This window comes from Bombina bombina, chromosome 4 (assembly GCF_027579735.1).
Source record: "Bombina bombina isolate aBomBom1 chromosome 4, aBomBom1.pri, whole genome shotgun sequence".
NCBI classification, from domain to species: domain Eukaryota; kingdom Metazoa; phylum Chordata; class Amphibia; order Anura; family Bombinatoridae; genus Bombina; species Bombina bombina.
In genome coordinates this window covers 471,476,572-471,490,342 of record NC_069502.1, presented here as the reverse complement: position 1 = coordinate 471,490,342, position 13,771 = coordinate 471,476,572, and positions in this window count along the sequence as shown.

The following is a 13,771-nucleotide window of genomic DNA, read 5'->3' as shown; positions in this document are numbered from 1 at the left end:
CTCTACTATTTGATCTAGCCTCAGTTCCAAGAATTTTTTTCAAAGGTTCTCGGTGCCCTTCTTTCTGTAATCAGAGAATAGGGTTTTGGTATTTCCTTATTTGGACGATATCTTGGTACTTGCTCAGTCTTCTCATTTTCGAAGAATCTCATACGAATCGACTTGTGTTGTTTCTTCAAGTTCATGGTTGGAGGATCAATTTACCAATCAGTTTATTGATTCCTCAGACAAGGGTAACCTTTTTAGGTTTCTAGATAAATTCAGTGTCTATGACTCTGTCCTTGTCAGACAAGAGAAGTTTAACATTGATATCAGCTTGTCAAAACCTTCAGTCACAATCATTCCCTTTGGTAGCCTTATGCATGGAAATGTTGGATCTTAGGACTGCCGCATCAGATGCGATCTCCTTTGCTCGTTTTCACATGCGACCTCTTCAGCTCTGTATGCTGAACCAATGGTGCAGGGATTACTCAAAGATAACTCAATTAATATCTTTAAACCGATTTTACGACACTCTCTGATATGGTGGACAGATCACCATCGTTTAGTTCAGGGGGCTTCTTTGTTCTTCCGACCTGGACTATAATCTCAACAGATACGAGTCTTACAGGTTGGGGAGCTGTGTGGGGGTATCTGACGGCACAAGGGGTTTGGGAATCTCAGGAGGTGAGATTTCCGATCAATATTTTGGAACCCCGTGCAATTTTCAGAGCTTTTCAGTCTTGGCCTCTTCTGAAGAGAGAGTTGTTCATTGTTTTCAGATAAGACATTGTCACAACTGTGGCATACATCAATCATCAAGGAGGGACTCACAGTCCTCTGGCTATGAAAGAAGTATCTCGAATTTTGGTTTGGGCGGAATCCAGCTCCTGTCTAACCTCTGCGGTTTATATCCCAGGTATGGACAATTGGAAAGCGGATTATCTCAGTCGCCAAACGTTGCATCCGGGCGAATGGTCTCTTCACCCAGAGGTATTTCTTCAGATTGTTCAAATGTGGGAACTTCCAGAAATAGTTCTGATGGCTTCTCATCTAAACAAGAAACTTCCCAGGTATCTGTCCAGATCCCGGGATCCTCAGGCGGAGGCAGTGGATGCATTTTCACTTCCTTGGAAGTATCATCCTGCCTATATCTTTCCGCCTCTAGTTCTTCTTCCAAGAGTAATCTCCAAGATTCTGAAGGAATGCTCGTTTGTTCTGCTGGTAGCTCCGGCATGGCCTCACAGGTTTTGGTATGCGGATCTTGTCCGGATGGCCTCTTGCCAACCGTGGACTCTTCCGTTAAGACCAGACCTTTTGTCTCAAGGTCCTTTTTTCCATCAGGATCTGAAATCCTTAAATTTAAAGGTATGGAGATTGAACGCTTGATTCTTGGTCAAAGAGGTTTCTCTGACTCTGTGATTAATACTATGTTACAGGCTCGTACATCTATATCCAGAGAGATATATTATAGAGTCTGGAAGACTTATATTTCTTGGTGTCTTTCTCATCATTTTTCTTGGCATTCTTTCAGAATACCGAGAATTTTTCATTTTCTTCAGGATGGTTTGGATAAGGGTTTGTCCGCAAGTTCTTTGAAAGGACAAATCTCTGCTCTTTCTGTTCTTTTTCACAGAAAGATTGCTATTCTTCCTGATATTCATTGTTTTGTACAAGCTTTGGTTCGTATAAAACCTGTCATTAAGTCAATTTTTCCTCCTTGGAGTTTGAATTTGGTTCTGGGAGCTCTTCAAGCTCCTCCGTTTGAACCTATGCATTCATTGGACATTAAATTACTTTCTTGGAAAGTTTTGTTCCTTTTGGCCATCTCTTCTGCTAGAAGAGTTTCTGAATTATCTGCTCTTTCATGTGAGTCTCCTTTTCTGATTTTTCATCAGGATAAGGCGGTGTTGCGAACTTCTTTTGAATTTTTACCTAAAGTTGTGAATTCCAACAACATTAGTAGAGAAATTGTGGTTCCTTCATTATGTCCTAATCCTAAGAATTCTAAGGAGAAATCGTTGCATTCTTTGGATGTTGTTAGAGCTTTGAAATATTATGTTGAAGCTACGAAATCTTTCTGTAAGACTTCTAGTCTATTTGTTATCTTTTCCGGTTCTAGGAAAGGCCAGAAAGCTTCTGCCATTTCTTTGGCATCTTGGTTGAAATCTTTAATTCATCTTGCCTATGTTGAGTCGGGTAAAATTCCGCCTCAGAGAATTACAGCTCATTCTACTAGGTCAGTATCTACTTCCTGGGCATTTAGGAATGAAGCTTCGGTTGACCAGATCTGCAAAGCAGCAACTTGGTCCTCTTTGCATACTTTTACTAAATTCTACCATTTTGATGTATTTTCTTCTTCTGAAGCAATTTTTGGTAGAAAAGTTCTTCAGGCAGCGGTTTCAGTTTGAATCTTCTGCTTAGGTTTTTCATTAAACTTTATTTTGGGTGTGGATTATTTTCAGCAGGAATTGGCTGTCTTTATTTTATCCCTCCCTCTCTAGTGACTCTTGTGTGGAAAGATCCACATCTTGGGTAGTCATTATCCCATACGTCACTAGCTCATGGACTCTTGTTAATTACATGAAAGAAAACATAATTTATGTAAGAACTTACCTGATAAATTCATTTCTTTCATATTAACAAGAGTCCATGAGGCCCACCCTTTTTTTGGGGTGGTTATGATTTTTTTGTATAAAGCACAATTATTCCAATTCCTTATTTTATATGCTTCGCACTTTTTTTCTTATCACCCCACTTCTTGGCTATTCGTTAAACTGATTTGTGGGTGTGGTGAGGGGTGTATTTATAGGCATTTTAAGGTTTGGGAAACTTTGCCCCTCCTGGTAGGAATGTATATCCCATACGTCACTAGCTCATGGACTCTTGTTAATTTGAAAGAAATGAATTTATCAGGTAAGTTCTTACATAAATTATGTTTTTTATTTTTTGTAACTTAGCTTTTTTATTTTTTGTACTTTAGTTAGTTTATGTAATTGTATTTAATTGTAGTTATTTGTATTTAATTTATTTAATGATAGTGTAGTGTTAGGTTTAATTGTAACTTAGGTTAGGATTTATTTTACAGGTAATTTTGTATTTCTTTTAGCTAGGTAGTTATTAAATAGTTAATAACTATTTAATAACTATTCTAACTAGCTAAAATAAATACAAAGTTACCTGTAAAATAAATATAAATCCTAAAATAGCTACAATGTAATTATTAATTATATTGTAGCTATCTTAGGGTTTATTTTACAGGTAAGTATTTAGTTTTAAATAGGAATAATTTATTTAAGTGTAGTGTAGTGTTAGGTGTAATTGTAACTTAGGTTAGTTTTTATTTTACAGGTAAATTTCTCTTTATTTTATCTAGGTAGCTATTAAATAGTTAATAACTATTTAATAGCTATTGTACCTAGTTAAAATAAATTGAAAGTTACCTGTAAAATAAAAATAAATCCTAAGATAGCTACAATATAATTATTATTTATATTGTAGCTATATTAGGGTTTATTTTATAGGTAAGTATTTAGTTTTAAATAGGATTAATTTAGTTGATAATAGAAATATTATTTAGATTTATTTAATTAATATTTAAGTTAGGGGGGTGTTAGGGTTAGTGTTAGACTTAGGTTTAGGGGTTAATACATTTATTACAGTGGTGGCGGTGTAGTGGGGGGCAGGATAGGGGTTAATAAATGTATTATAGGTGGCGACGGTGTAGGGGGGGCAGATTAGGGGTTAATAAATTTAATATAGGTTGCGGCAGGGTCCGGGAGCAGCGGTTTAGGGGTTAAACTATTTATTTAGTTGCAGCGAGGTGCGGGATCAGCAGGATAGGGGTTAATAACTTTATTATAGAGGGCAACGGTATAGGGGGGGCAGGATAGGGGTTACTAGGTATAATGTAGGTTGCGGCGGTGTCCGGGAGCGGCGGTTTAGGGGTTAATACATTTATAACAGTTGCGGCGGGGTCTAGGAGCGGCGGTTTAGGGGTTACTAACTTTATTTAGTTGCGGGGGGCTCCGGGGGCGCCAGTATAGGGGGTAGAACAGTGTAGTTTAGTGTGGGTGCTTAGTGACAGGCTAGCAAGAAAGCTGTAAAAAAGCAAAAGAGCAGCGAGATCGGATGAGTGATAACTCTCACAGTCCGCTGCTCATCGCCCCGTACTTGGTGCGCGGCTTTTTGACAGCTTTTTTGATAACTTAGGCAAATTTTTTCAGGTCCGCGGCAGCGATGGTAGGCGAGCTTAGGCGGGCGTATTGAACTGGCGAAGGCAGGAAAGTGGACACGTTGATAACTAGAGGCCTAAATCTCTGTTCTCAGACAAGCTGATCTAAAATGATACTTCAGTGCTATGAAGTCCCTGGTGGGATGATCTAAAGACACATTTTACCCTGTAATCTGTGTATCTGGCCAAGGGACATAACCTATGTTTCTGTATGTGATGGGGAGATATATACATACAGGAAAGTACTCAATAAACGTAGTATTTTCAAAACATATTTAACCCCTTAATGACCAATGATGGAATTATTCCGTCATAGAACAATTGCACAAACTGAAGCTGTGTCAGGTTAATGTATGTTGTTTACCCTGGATTCATATCGCACATATTAAAATTGCATAAACAGTACACATTCAAATAGGTGTTAAAAACCTGCAGCAAATCATAAGTTTACATTATTCTATACAAATCATCCTTAAATTATGCAGAAAAATGTGTTTCATATAGACGATTAAACTTATAATTAAATGGACATTCCAGCCAAAATTGGAATGCACATGGCTGCATTTCAGCTTTGAATAGAAGTCATTTTGCAATACACATGTATTAGCAAAAAATATTTTAGTAAAAGCTATATCTGATTCAAGTGTGTATTTAGGTATGCTCTGTGCACCAGCATTTTAAATGCAGCACTTGAGCCTAAGGTGCTGGTATCATCTGGTAGTGACTCAATTTGCAATCATTGCTGACTTGATACAAGCCCCCCACTGGCTCTCTAGACATCTGCAATATTTAAATGCTGGTGCACTCAGAATATCCAGCTATGCTTCACATGTACGTGCAGAGAAAGATGCTACAAGTAAAACACTGATATGTTTTACTAGATGATTTCTTGGCTATACGTGTGTATTGTAAATATGTTTTAAAGATGCAATTCATATATGTGCATTTCAATTTTGACTAGAATGTCCCCTTAAGGTACACAGAAATTTGGAAAAAAAAACTGAAATTGTAAACAATATGTAAAAATGTGAAGGTTTTATTCTAATTCTACTGTGAAATGAGTCTAGCAGCGAGTGGGCTGAGCAGGGGCGTTACTTGGGTGTATATCAAGTTTCCTTGCAATAGGTATCGGAATGATCTTAACATATTACGCCTGTAGGTCTCGCAGTTTCATCTCGCTGAATGTAGCGAGTTCTTTCAAATTCTACATTGTGCTTATTAAAATAAAGAAAAAATACATATGCAAAACTAGGAACGAATGCTAAGTAAATTATACTGAAAACAGAGTAATATGATTTGTATGTGCTTCAGAGAAAAGTATGCTATCAGTACAGGGTGCTCCCTGTCACATTTGCTCTGCTCTGGAAGAATCTGCATTATAGTCTGCTTCATTCCCTCTATAGATTTAAGCTTGCAACTCACTGGGAATTCCTGGTTCATCTCTCTCTCTCTCTCCATCTCTCTCTCTCTCCATCTCTCTCTCTCACCATCTCTCTCTCTATCTCTCTCTCTCTCTCTCCATCTCTCTCTCTATATCTCTCTCTCCATCTCTCTCTATATATATCTCTCTCTCCATCTCTCTCTCTCTCTCTCTCTCTCTATCTATATATATATATATATATATATATATATATATATATATATATATATATATATATATATATATATATATATATATATATCATCAATAAAGCTATTATTTTAACTTCTTTTTTTAAATATACTCCACATCCACTGTATTGTTATTCAGCCCCTTCTCTTAAAACATTCTGTGAGTCCCTAACAAGGGTCTATATGACATTTCTCACCATGCAGGAAAATTTTAGATCATCAAGCGCTTAGTCCTGCTGAGCACTATGGATGGTGCATGTGCTGTTGACATTAAAGGGACATTAAGATATTTTTTTTTATTTATGTATCAGAAATTTTAACTGCATTGCTGAAGACATATTTGCAAAATAAATGTTTTAAGCATTTGCTAGTAGGTCATTTACCTACTGTAGTGTTCATGCCCTAGGTACTATGTAGGCAAAATGGGCAGAGAACTGAACGACAGAGTGAGAGAGCAAAGAAATGACATAAAGATTAAGGAACTTAGTAGCCCTGTGGCAAGACACTTTCTAGAATATCATAATGACAATAATGCACGCAAAGTGATTGGTACTGAACATCTAGTGAATAAGAGGTGAGATAGGCTGCTTTTGTGGCATACAACTAGCGAGCTGTATAAATTGCAAACACTGGCACCAACAGGTCTTAATGAGAAAATGGAATATGTCTGTTTTCTGTAATATGTTTGTATTTATTTGAACTCCTTTCCTAGTAATTTTTTTCAGGAAAAATAACAATAGATGTATTTAGAATTGAAAATCATGCAGTATCATTGATAACTATATCTGGTGGTTTGAGTATGAAATTTTGAAGGAAAATGCCATGCTGATTGAAAAATATATCATCCACTAATACAGATAAGATGGATGTTTACAATATAAAGATCCCGCTAAATAGGCTGTTTACCAATGCTATGAATGGTCCCTTTAAATAAGTTGTGACATTAATACAATTTATGAATAAAGGAAAGCCGGTTTTGTAACACAGCACCTGACGAAGCACTGGCCAGCCCCTAAATGGGAAGGGCAAAACATCGTCCTGGCAACAAGCCCGATTGATGTGCACAACGACTGAGTGGCAACTCATACAAAAGGCTGTATATATCCTGCAGATGTTTCAGAGCGCGTAACCTCATACAGATGAAAAAATACTACAGCTGGTATACTATGGAAATCTTTGTTTTTCAAGGTGCTGCATCGCACACAATGGAAGTTCAAAAAGGTGCATTAGGATCCGCCACAAAGGCTGGCGTGGAGGCCCATATGGCACCAATCCGGTTATAAATGGGAAACAAAGTACCACCACTAATCTGTGCTTGCACCTCTAGGATTGATCGCTCTGAGGTACTTTTACACTTCCTAAACAGATTTGTAGCATGTTTTTGTACTAAGTGCTCCTAACTATTTCACTTTGCCTTCTTACTTGGAGTGTGTTCATGTAACACCTTCTTTACTAGAGATTTGTTACCAGCCTAAAAAAAGTCCTAAACAAACAATGAGCATTTTTTTTTTACATTAAAGGGACAGTCAACACCAGAATTTTTGTTGTTTTAAAAGATAGATAATCCCTTAATTACCCATTCCTCAGTTTTGCATAACCAACACAGTTATAATAATACACATTTTACCTCTGTAATTACCTTGTATCTAAACCTCTGCAGACTGCCCCCTTATTTCAGTTCTTTTGACAGACTTGCATTTTAGCCAATCAGTGCTCACTCCTCGGTAAATTCATGTGCATGAGCTCAATGTTATCTATATAAAACACATGAACAAATGCCCTCTAGTGGTGAAAAACTGTCAAAATGCATTTAGATTAGAGGCGGCCTTCGAGGTCTAAAAAATTAGCATATAAGCCTCCTAGGTTTAGCTTTCAACTAAGAATAGCAAGAGAACAAAGCAAAATGGGTGATAAAAGTAAATTGGAAAGTTGTTTAAAATTACATGCCCTATCCGAATCATGAAAGAATAGTCCTACATCTTGATTGTGTGGATATCTTGCCTTTTTCACTTTTTTATTCTTTGTAATATATGTATATATTTGGTATGATGTGTTTTTGTAACGCTCAAGCAAACCTAATAAATATTTTTTGTAGCTTTAGTGCGGCTAGTGTCACTCTTTAGCAATTGACAATTTGTATCAACTGCTTTTTCTTTTTATAATAATATACACTTTATATTATACTCACATTTATGCTAAAGATAACACCTTGAAATAAAATGTTGGTCATCATATTTTTAGTTACAATTACATAGAAGGCAACTAGTTACTATTAACACATTTGCCTGCACATGTTACTTAAATTTACAAAATTGTGTACAAATCACATGCTAAGCTACATAATGAGAAGTGCATAGTTAATTTTTTTTTGTTTTTGCTTATACTGCAAATTATATTGATTGCTGTTTGTTCAGTGGTGCTGAGGTTAACACAAAAACTCTTAGGGGGCTGGATGTGGCCCTTGGAACATAGTTTGGGTAGATTTGCTTAATAATATATTATAATGATTGGTTTAAACTCTGGAAATGATTGTTTTGTTACCATAAATTGTAAAAATATACAATTCTCCACAGACAATTTTGCCAGTTGGGTGGCATTATAAAGCAGCCGGGTGGGGGCAGTTTAATACTTTCTAATATTCTATAATTTTCTGCTATCCAAAGAACAATTAAATTGCATAATTTAACAAATGCATTAATGATAATTTGTGCAATAATTATTATTTTTTTTAATATTAGCTAATTTTAACTTAATATTGGCTAAAATTTTAGCCGGGTGGTCTGTAAAATCTGCCGGGTGGTTCACCCTCTAAAACAGTCCTGGGGAGAACACTGCATTATAAGCGAAAATGTATTAGCTTCCAAATAGCAATACAAATAATATACACTTGGGTGATCTTGTCCCACCATACTTTGGGTGTGTTTTTGTCTGGGGATATTTAAATGGATACTAAACAAATAAATACTAAATATATTAATGTATTTAAAGCAAAGATTAGTCAGAATAATAATATGTAGATGAATTTTTTACTATTAGATTAGTGGTTTAAATATTGAAGATATAAGTGAATTTAAGCGGCAGATTATCAACCTAGTACAGGGGTGTGAAAAAAGGATTTATAGCCAAGGGGTTAAACATTATGTAACAATCTCAAATGGTTTAATATACATTTAATAGGAAATTAATTACCTCTTGTATTTGAGTAAATTAAAATTTTTCCCATTTTCAGGTTACAGAATTTTCTTTTTGGCCTTTCTATGGAGCATGGGATAAAGTAAAAATGTTACACAAAAATAAGGGGTGTTTAACTCCTTAACAACACGAACGTATCCTGTACATTGCAAGTTTTTAGCTCTGTAATAGTGCGGGTCTCCCTGAAAGTGGTGAGGCGCACTATTACATGCCTCACTCCAGGTGGCATTCGGAAACAGCATGGCTTTGCTGCTGACGGCCAGAGCTGCGTTACTTAACACCTTAGATGGTACGTTGGCTAATGTCCTATTGGTGATAATAAAAAATATATATTATTTTTTAATCCCATCTATACTAATTCATTTTATATAAGAATATTAAAGTCTATTTTCCTCAGTTGCATATAAAAAAGGACACACAGCTTTTGTTGTTCCTCTTCTGAATAAATGTACTTGCTTAAATTATGCCTATCCTCTTTAATCAACAAGTATACTCCAGCCCGCCCACTAAGATCCAACAATGACCTGCTCCTTACATCTGCGACTATCACCTCCTCTCATGCTGGACTGCAGGACTTCTGTCGTGCAGCACCTACCCTCTGGAACACTCTCCCTCATGCTGTCAGGCTTTGCCCTAATCTTTCTTCCTTTAAATGCCCCCTGAAGACTTTTTTGTTCAGAGAAGCCTACAACACAACTCAGTAATAAATTAATTTCAATTACCTAACATTTCCCTCATATAATTCTGCATTAAAATCTTTCTCAATCTTGCAGTCCTCATCTCCTGGTTCTCAACCTCCTACCCACAGGTATAGGGCCCTCAATTCCTCCTGTATGTGTTTGTAAAATTTTGTCTTGTCTCTTACAAATTTGATATTGTTTTATTTAAATGAATTGCACCCATGGACAGCACTGTGGAATATGTTGGTGCTTCATAAATAAAATATAATAATAAAAATAATAATGCTCTATCTGAATCATGAATGTTTCATTTTGACTAGACTATCCCTTTTTTCATGAAAAAAACTAAACAAAAACATTAATATGATAGTTTACCACTCTTATATGTGTGATACACTGTTTTTAAAGCTCAGCAACTTTTTAATCATGCCCATACACATACAAAACTTTATTTATACAAGTTGTTTTTTTATTTTTTATTTTACAATATTATTTTACCTCTCTGCTGTGCCTACAATTTGTTAGCCCATCTGACAGTTTATTATATTAAAAACAGACAACACTACAAATAAGTATCCAATAATGTATTTATTTGTGTGTAAAAATACAATAAAAAATAGGTAACTAAGGTTACTATTGGCCTTGGGCTAGCAAATATATAATACACAACTAATATTAATTTCACAACACAATCTAAAACTATCTTGCCCTTCCTATCTGAGGCTTCCCTAAATGGATAATTAAAAAATAACAGAGACCTTGTACCTATCAGTATATACCACTACTTTCATAACCTTATTGTGCTTTGTTTTTCCCCTGGAGTTGTCTTTTTACTACTTGAGCATATATATACATATGGCTTTTTATTCACTCCACGTTGATAGTGTAGCTCTCTACATTAAAGATAGATGACGGAACACTGAAATATGGTGATCATCTTTGGAACAATACTGCAGCTACAACAACCTGTTAATATCCATTGGACTTTTCATTGGGTCTTTTTATACACCTTATGCAAGCTGGTCTGTGGCAACAGCCAAACTATTGAACAAAGTATAGATAGTTTTTTTTAGAAGATATGGTAGTAAAAAATATCTAAAGCTGAGAAAACAGGGAAATCTGCCCCTATGAACCAATTCTTCAAACCTACAAAAGGGGATAAACAAGCGGAACCTCCAGTTCAGGAAGACACAGAGGATGAAGAGACTACTTCACAACATCAAGAATTAACCTCTAATTCTCAACCCTTTACTAGAGCAGACTTTAATCTATTGGTATCCAAACAAGATATGTCTAAACATTTTAATAAATTGTGGGACAAAATTGACAACATGCATAAATCAGTTTCTGCGAGCTTGGCAGACATCAAACAAGATATAACAGATCTAGGTTCCAGAGTTGATGCACTGGAAGAATCTAAAGACAACCTAACGGATGAAATGGAGACCACAACAAACCAGGTTACTCAGCAAAACCATACAACAGGCATGTCCAAAGTCCGGCCCGCGGGCCAATTGCGGCACACGTTCCGGACTGATAAGGCCCCACAGATAAGTTGCCCAAATATAGATCTTACGGCCCCCCCAGTGAGTCCCCGAGTGCCACTCAGGACTCCTGGGATCTCTCGCTGCGGGACTTGACGTCATCAGCCGGCACAGGAAGAAGGAAAACACAAATCTTGCGAGATCTCGGTAGTCGCGAGATTTGTGCTTTCCTTCTCCCTGCGCCTCCACACACAGCCACAAGGGCGACCATTAAGGGCTATTGAAGAAGAAAAAAAATCTGCCTACCAAACACCTTGACAAGGAGCAGTAACTGCACAGACAACACACTGACAGGCAGGCAGGACTGTGCACTCAGGATACATTTATAAAGCAGACAAGGGAGCATATAGGAATCTTGCCAATTTTTATAATGGCAACTACAAATAAGAAACGAAAAGTTGACAGTGAGGGACGCTGCTTCCACACATTCTCTGTTATGAACTTTAACAAGAACCGCGTGAGGACAAGACTAAGTGACTCTCACCTGTGTGACATTTTGCGGATCAAAACCACGGCCTTTGAACCAGACCTAGTCTATGTGCTGCAGTCCAGATCTCAGTTTCACCCTTCCCATTAGTGCAGGCAAGTTTTTTTTTCAATTGAGATGAATACATTGTAAAATCTCAGTTAATGTCAGTTGGTCTAAATCAGTTATAAATATATTTGAACACATGTATAATTGGTGTTATGTTCCTGTTCACATTTTGTTAACTTAAAAGTTGACAGTCAACCTTTATTACTTTGTGTAATGTACTTTACAAGTACATTTCAGCTTCCTGTTTTTTTATATTAAAGGCAGAGTGATTTAACACCTGTTTAGATTTGTCATCCAAGTCACAAAATGAAAAGTATGCCGTTTTCAATAAACTTTGCATAAAATAGTTAATTTGCATTTAATTTAAATGGTTTAAAGAATGTCAGGCAAAATGGTTGGCCCTCGCACATGTTCACTTAATCAAATCTGGCACTCTTCGAAAAAAGTTTGGACACCACAATATCAGACCTTCTAGTCAAACTAGAAGATAGGGAAAATAGAAGCCAAAGATGTAATATTAGAATAAAGGGGATCCCTGAAGACATTAGTGTAGAAGAATTACCAGCTTATCTTCAACAGTTATTTACCATGCTGGCAGAAGTTCCACTTTACACAGAAATAGAACTGGAAAGAGCTCATAGAGTATTGAAACCAAAGCCTAAACCAAATGCTCCTCCACGGGATATAATAGTGGCCTTCCTGAGATTCCCTGAAAAAGAAAAAGTATTCAAAGCAGCAATTAAACAAGCAACACTTAAAATTCAAGGGAATGTACTACAACTTTATCATGATTTAAGTGTTAGGACTTTACAAAGAAGAAATGCTCTGCGCCCATTAACAGCTATTCTACACAAGCGACAGATTCAATACAGATGGGGGCACCCTTTTGCTCTGATAATTAACAACGACAATGTAACATGTATAATTAAAGACCCTCAAGATATCCCAGATATGCAGCATTAGGACTAGAGGACCCAGACCAACCAATATCATCTAGGGGTGAAGAACCTACTACATCTGCTGCCATGCAAGAAAAGTCGCAAAGACCACGATGGACAAAAGTCTCCAAACAGAAACCAAAAACAAGTGAAAAATGTCTACTTACAGAGAACCAGAAACTGATAAAGGTTTAATTCAAAGGACACTAATTTAAGTATATAATGTTATCTAACATGTTTTTGTTGACTGCAGGGCCGGCACTTGTGTAAGGCAGTATAGGCAGCCACCTTAGAGCTCCTTCAGCAGGGGGGCGCTGAGAGCGGGAGGTGCCACTGCCGATCATCTGCCTAAAGCGTGTAAAATGTTTTTGTTGTTGATAACATTGACAACTTAACTTAACATGCGATATGCGCACACACAAGAGGACTCAGGAGGGGAGGGAGACTCAGAGAGTCAAGCAACTCAGTCAGGCAGCATTAATCTTAAATCTTGCCTGGCTGGAGTGGCTGCAACTTCCATCTCAACCTACAAGTTCTAACTAGTTTTACAACATGGCCCCCCGAGTAGAGATGGGCCAGCTACATTGTGGGCGTGTGGAGGTGGTGTGACGTGTGGGCGTGTGCCGTGGAGTTCGCTTGTGCAGCTGTGCCTCCTGTCTGCCTAAGTTGCTACCTATGAGTCCTATGACTATGAGAGGGAAATTGTGCAGGGTCTGGGATGCCTGGCGCCATATGACTCAATGAGCCACGTGAGTGACGCCCACCCAGACAGGCCAGCAAGACCAGGTCCGGTACTGATCAGTGAGGTAGGATGGGGGGGTGGGGTCAGGACTGAGGCCTTTAGCCTGGCTTTTTTTAACCCCAGTCCCCATTCTGTGTCAGGTTACAGCGTGTCACATAACTATGCTTGAGAATCACGGGTTTAAACTTTTAAATATTATGTTAAAGGCTCGCTGCTGACATATGCTTACACAAATATATTAGATTAGCATTTTTGTTGTCCAAGTAATCATTTGCCAAATAACTGCAACACATGAATCTGTGGAAGCTCAGGGGTT